The 7,061-nt window shown below is 51.0% G+C and overlaps 1 pseudogene; it reads right to left on the bottom strand.

The window, feature by feature from the left end:
• Positions 1 to 3,093: 3,093 nt before the first annotated feature.
• Positions 3,094 to 4,706, bottom strand: LOC119299474 (annotated as a pseudogene).
• Between the last annotated feature and the right edge of the window lie 2,355 nt (positions 4,707 to 7,061).

Below are 7,061 nucleotides of genomic sequence, written 5' to 3'. Positions count from 1 at the left end.
TCAACTAAATTTAGCTTCTCGACAAGAGGGTCGATTGCAATTTCCGGTTCACATACCTCCTAGATAAAAATATCGATGGCAACTTGATGGGCATAATTGTCATAAACGCGAAATGCAAAAAATAGTTATAAAACAGAATATATAACACATCTGAATCATAAACCAGATGAGGACCGACTGGGACGGATATCCGGACCATGGCACTATGTTTAATAAACAATCATAAAAGTAAGAAAATTATGCAAGTAAGCATCTAAATCATACAAAAAGATTTTTTTATATAAAAAGCATAAGAAAAGGAGGCTCACCAAGGAGGTGCTGGCTACGGGGATGATGCGGGCGATCGACAGTGGTTATGACGGGGAAGGGAAGGCACTAAGTAACCACACCTACACAGATGCAAACTAAGAAGTTAATCTGAGCTCAAATTGCATATAAATCAAACAAACTCCCACATAATTACTCTCAAACTAAAACCCATAAATCACTACAATTATAGAGCATTGCACGAGCTAACGTAGCAATAAGAGATGAAAGGACAAAGTTGCTAACCTTTGTGAACACTTGGATGGATGGGGTGCCTTCAAATTTTGACAAATTTTGGTTAAAATGGAGGAGGAGCTCGAGCTACGGCAAGATCATAGGAAAGGAAAGGGGAAAACAGAGAGAATGGGCTCGGGCTAGACGAAGGATTTATATAGGGGCACATTTAATCCGGGTTCGTATCACAAATCGGGACTAAGGGACACTTGTACTCCCGGTTTGTGATACGAACCGACACTAATTGGGCTCGTGGGGGCCCCAGCCTGACGCCGGCCTGCCACCACCCCTTTGGCCCCAGTTTGTATGACAAACCAGGACTAGAGGTGGCAAATGAAACAGGACTAATGATCCCCGTGGCCCCAACGGCTCCTAGCGGTTGGAACCGGGACTAATGGTCTCATTAGTCCTGGGCCGTAATCAAACAAGGACTAATGATGCAAACGTAAAGTCTGTTTTCTACTAGTGAATATTTAGGGAGCAAGTTGATGCCTGATCAAGCACCGAACGTACGACACCTTCACGTTCAACACACGTTCAGCTTGATGGCGTCCTCGCCTTGATGATCCAGCAAAAGGGGCGAAGTAGTAGATGAGTTTCGGCAGCACGATGGCGTGGTAACGGTGGTGGTGAAGAACATCTCAGCAGGGCTTCGTCAAGCACAACAAAAACTATGACGGAGGATAAACTAGAGGGGACGAGATTGCCGGCACACGGCTTGGTGAATCTTGATGTGTAAATTTTTCCTCCCTTACGGTAGATTAGGGGCCCAGGTGCCGGTTGGAGAAGTACTCCCTCTGTAGACTAATATAAGAATGTTTAAATAGTGATCGAAATGCTCTTATATTAGTTTAGGGGGGGGGGGGGAGTAAAACATAACTTTTACTCCTCTAACCGGTTGTAAGGGATTGGTTAGAAATGCCCTGACAACCAAGAATATATAATTTGCTTACAATCAATAACAGGTATCAGATCTTCATGAGAATACTGGATCTATTCCTAGCAGACAAGCTGCAAACTGAAGATCTCCTGCTCAGCAACCAGACACTTATCACTCCAGGTCTCCAGCCTGGTGAATATCTAAAAATCACTCTTTCTATGTGTTCAATTAGTCTTGTTACCACCATAAAAATGACTCGTTCTATGTGTTCAATTAGTCTTGTTACCACCATCAGTGTCCGTGTTTCTTGTTCTAGCTGCAGAATTGCCCAAGGACTAGTCCAAAAGCATGGAAAATGAATCAGAGAAAAAGGATCATTTATCTTCCTATCCTTGAAACATAATATCATTTCGACTCCTTCAAATTGATCAGAAAATAGCCGCCATGACATCAGAGGCTAAACGCTTATATTCCTTGAGTAGGAAACTTTGGCATAAGCCAGAAAAGCACTATTTTTGGGGGAGTATGATGACACTGATACCGCCAGCTCATTAATCCAGAGAGTAATAAGCAAATCCAGAGAGCTAGCTGGCGGCGGCTCCGGACGGCGGTCCGCATGGTTGGCTCTCCAGAGGGCACCATGTCGGTGATGGTGCCTTTCCCTCTTGGCCGTGGACAGTGAGAGGGGTAGCGGCGGGTGGCTCGGGCGTGCCCTCGGGCAGTGGCTACGCCTCGATCTGGACCTGGGGATCTGGACACATCGCGCTTGTCGTGGTGAACTCGTGGTGGCATGGAGGAGCTACCGAGCGAAAGCTCTGCGCTTTGGCAGAGACGACCACGACGCTCGCTGGTGCCGCTTTCTTCTTGAAGACGTTGTTGTGGTGCTCCTCTCTGTGTCAGGGTTCCGGATGAAAACTCTTATCTGCTCCAGACTCGGCAGCGGTGACGCTTGGCGCCATTCTCCCTCATGAGGGCGTTGTCGTGGGACTTAGGTGCTATAGGGCGTAGCGTGGCTGTGTACTCTTCTTTCTATGATCTTTATCGGTAGCGTAGTCGTGTGTGTTCTGTGCATGGTTTTGGGTACCGGGCGGAATATTCGGATACCGCCCAGTTACCGCGTTTCTCGCCACCCCACGAGAAACCTACATACCGAGTGAATTCTTTTGAATTTCTTCGAATTTAAACTCTGGTACTTAGGTTAGATACTTTAGGAACTCTTGCAAAACAGGCAGCGAGCTGCTGGTCTTTTTACACAATTTTTATGACAAAAGATAGATGCTGTGAGCATAATTGTTGCTGTGGCGATTCGATCTTGCAAACTCAAGGAAATAGTAATACATATACGACCTAACCACTGCGCCACGCTGCTTCTTGTGACAAAATTGAGTCCAGAGCTAATCTATACAAGATTAAAAAAATTGAATTCAAATTTCAAATTTCGTCCGAATTTTTTCCAGGATTTCGCGGTAACCGCAAATTTCGGTGGCCCGCGAGAAAAAATGTGCACTTGGGATCCAAATCCTTGGTTCTGTGTGATCCGGTTATCTTAGGATCGACATTATACGATGGCTTCCTCACCATCTTGTATCGTTTGGCCATGTACTTTGTTCCGTTATTGCTTTATTTATAAAGCGGGGCGAAAGCCCGTTTCGAGATCCAAAGAGCTAGCTAATTCAGTCAGCCACGGTGTTTGCAAGGCTGCTAACACCAAGCAGATCATGTGTCGTCGGTGCGCATCTCGTCACATCTGCTGCTTCGTCGACATGATCAATCATGTGATGATGGACAGACTATCTTGAGAAGGTTATCCAGGTTCTTCCTGCTGCCGCCGTCAGGCGCGAATGCGGTGGCCGCCATGTACCGCATCTCCTGCATCCGGGTGCCTTGGTCGCCGGCGAGCAGCGACGACACGACCTCCGCCACGGTCGCGCGCGTCATGGGCTGCTCGAAGACCGTGCCGAACCCCCAGACGTGCGCCACCATCCTCGCGTTCATCCTCTGGTCGCTGAAGAAGGGACGGCATGCCATTGGCACGCCGCCGGCGACGCCCTCTAGCACCGATGCCCACCCGGCGTGCGTCACGAAGCCGCCCACCGATGCGTGCCGAAGGACGGCCGCCTGCGGCGCCCACGGCACCACCTTGGCGCGCTCGAGGTCCAGGAACCCCGGCGGGAGCAGCGGCCAGTACTCCTTGGGCGGCGACCAGAGGAACTGCGCGCCGGACGCCTCCAGCCCGGCCGCCAGCTCCTGCAGCTCCTCCTGCCCTCCGACCACGGCGGTGACGACCGTGCCGAAGCAGGCGTACGCGACGGCGCGGGCGGGGTGGCCGTCGAGCCAGGCGAGGGATCCGTGCGGGTCTGCCGCGGTGGCGTTGCCGTCGTCGCCGGGCACTGGGAGAAGGTGGAAGGGGCCGATGGGGAGCACCTCTGGGAGCTCCGCGGCGAGGGCGGCGGTGACGTCGTCGGGGAGGAGGCCCGGGAAGGTGTTCAAGGCGACGGCGGTGGCGGCCCTGGGAACGTGCAGCTGCTCGGCCACGCGACGGAAGAGGGCGACGATCGGCAGGTGCATCTCGCCGAAGACGCAGCCGTCGGGGAGGTCCCGGACGCGGTAGCTTCCGAGGCCCGGGTGTGAGGTCAGCAGCTCGTCGGCTCGGCTCGCCGCTGCATGTCAATAATTTTTGAAGCATTCGTCTCAGATAAGAAGAAGCTTCCTCCATGCATGAATGCATCAATTGATGATCGAGTGTGGCCGTGCGTACCTTTGTCGCCGATGTCGTCGCGCAGCGCGTCACCTTGGAGGTGCGCAAGGAGCGCGCTGGGACCGCCGGTCCAGACAGGAACCCATGGCGCCCCCACCGCAGCGACAGCCTCGGCGGCCATCCAGAGGAACGCGTCCCCGACGACGCACGTGACCCTGGCGCCGCCTGCGGCGGCACGAGACGACTCCAGCGCCACCCTCACGCCGCCAGCCTCAGCGGCGGCCCAGAAGAGCCCGAAACGTGCCATATGGTTCGGCGGAGGCACCGGCGCGGTGCCACTGGAGCTCGGTGGCACTAACCCGTCCGGCACCTCCACGAAGCGTAGGTTGGCCTCGAGGGCATCCTGGTTCTTCTCCCGCAGCTGCGCGATGGAGCCGGCGGTGGAGAGGAAGGAGAAGGTGGTGGCCGGATCGGCCGCGGCCAGGGCGTGCGTCAGGCGGAACAGCTTCACCGCGTGGGAGTCGAAGGGGAAGGTGATCACCACGACGTGCGGCACCGCTGCCATGGTGTTCGACACTTACCACGTGAAGCTACTGCTCTCTCGTCTCATTATATAGCTGAGACTAGTGAATGTAGTGGTTTGCTGCTAGCCAACAATGCCATGTCGAAAGGGGTTAGGATCCTCTGCAGTACCGTACGGTGTTGTACAGTCACTGTCATGTGGGACCTGGCTCCATATGTCGTTGACACTACAGCACCATACAGTACTGCAGAGGATCTCAACCCATGTCGAAAGTGTATTGGGAAAACAGAATAGCAGTGGTTCACATGCAAACAGTAGAACTGTTTTTAGAGATTTTAAATGGACTACTACATACTTTATAGAGTTATAGACATATTTTATAGTGTAGATTCACTCATTTTGCTCTATATGTCGTCACTTGTTGAAATCTCTAGAAAGACAAATATTTAGGAACGGAGGGTGTAGTTACTATGTAGTACTACTTCATTAATAAATGGCCCACATTACACTCTCACATTGTTTATTGAAGCACGTGATATAGCCGGCTGTTAATCTACAACCCGCTTCCTTTCTCTCTCCTCTTCTTTCACATCCAACTCAACAAATATACAATATTTTAATCCTTATAGCATGCTGACTCTACCTTATAATACTTGCTTTTATGGATGGGCTTGTTTCTATCCCATGGGCTATTTGTGGGTAAAATTTGAAACTGGTTCAAACCCGTTTCTGCACTACAAATACCCAAAACTTATCGACTCGTGAAAATATAGGGCATATGGTCCGTTAAAATTGATCTAGGCTAGCCAAAACCCTATCATTCTGTATCTACCCTTGAAATTTTCACTTCCAGCTACGAACCCACCACACTCCCTCATCTAAACCCTAGCCCCAGTCCACCCAAATCTTGACCTGCTACCTCGAGTCGCTCATCCGTTCGTTGCCCGAGCTTCTCCATTTGTTGCCAACCTTCATTAGTCTACGCTTCGAGCGTCCGTCTGCTGAACATGTGTCCGTCCCTCCCTCCTCTTCTCTAGAATTCCCAAATGTTGTTGCTACTTTTTTCTAACTGCTCGCTAGGACGGGTTCTCCACGGGTATGAAAAATCCGATGGGGACAGGAGTCGGCAAAAGAATGCCTCTGTGCATCATGTCAGGGACGGGGATGGGTTTGGGTTTCTTTTGGGGAAATGGGTATGGAGAAGCAACACCAAATGACTTAGTTATAGAAAACAAACCCCAAAAAATGCGGAATATCGACATGAAACATGTAGTAATATTTGTTGAAAGAAGGAAAAAAAAAATTCAATGTCAACAGAGAAAGAATATGTCGTTCCATCTTCAAACCACATTTCGCGGGTTTGAAGATGGAACGGGTCAAGTTCCATGAGCCAACCCGGCGTACGCCTCATGTCTTCCGTCCTATTCATGCAGGCAACCCATGATTGCTATATCTAATCGTTGCCTGATGAAGCCGACGGAGCTGGCCGTACGTACGCGAGGACAAACAAGGGACGGCCTTATATTAGTTAGTTGGCGCAGGCGCGCGTGCAGTGTTGTTGATGTGCTCCCTCTCGATCTCAAAACAAACAACAACCACGTACTAGTTCGCTAGTGTAGGCGCGCGTGCCGTGTTGTTGATCTACACACATGCATATGTGCATGCTGCCTTGATCTGCACACATCGATGGATGATCTGATGCGTGTGAACCAATCTCGTCCACATCTGTGCCAGAGACCGACGGAGCATGGGGCAAACTAAGGGCAGCCTACTTAGGTTGTCTCCATGTCAGTATGCTTGCCGGCCAATAATTTGTTGTCCTACTTAGGTTGATTTACATCTTTAGTGCATAATATCATATGCTAGTATTATAGATAACTTCATTTATTGACATACATGACGCATAGTATAGCACATTATTTAATATGAGAAATCATTTCCCACCCATGCCCCGGCCTAACGCTTTATTTAATATGAGAAATCATTTCCCACCCGTGCCCCGGCCTAACGCTCCACCGGACGCGCGCGGCTCGTTCGATCAAAATAGATCCAACGGTCAGCACACTGGTGCAGCACACTCCATCAAATGTATTTTTTTCTCGAACCGGTGCTACATCGACTGCACTCATACGCCCGCAACATTTCACAGCGGCTCCGGGGAAAAGAAGCAGGGGCTCGATCGAGGGACGACCGAGCGGCGGCGGTGGCGGATCTCGTTTCTCCTGCACGACATATGGCCCCGCCGGAAGGTATCTCTCCCCTTTGCTGTCCCTCCCCCCCCCCCAACCCCCAAAAAAACGTGTTAGGGTTAGGGTAGTTCGTAGCCGTGGTGGCGTTGGGTTTGCTCCGTGGCGGCGCTCGGTCTGTGTGGTCGCCGCGGTGGTGCTTGTGGTCTCCGTGGTTGTGCTGTGTCTCAGTGG

The sequence above is a fragment of the Triticum dicoccoides genome, chromosome 1B (genome assembly GCF_002162155.2).
Source record: "Triticum dicoccoides isolate Atlit2015 ecotype Zavitan chromosome 1B, WEW_v2.0, whole genome shotgun sequence".
NCBI lineage: Eukaryota > Viridiplantae > Streptophyta > Magnoliopsida > Poales > Poaceae > Triticum > Triticum dicoccoides.
The sequence above is the reverse complement of the archived record's forward strand: the minus strand, read 5'-3'. Positions and strand labels throughout refer to the sequence as shown.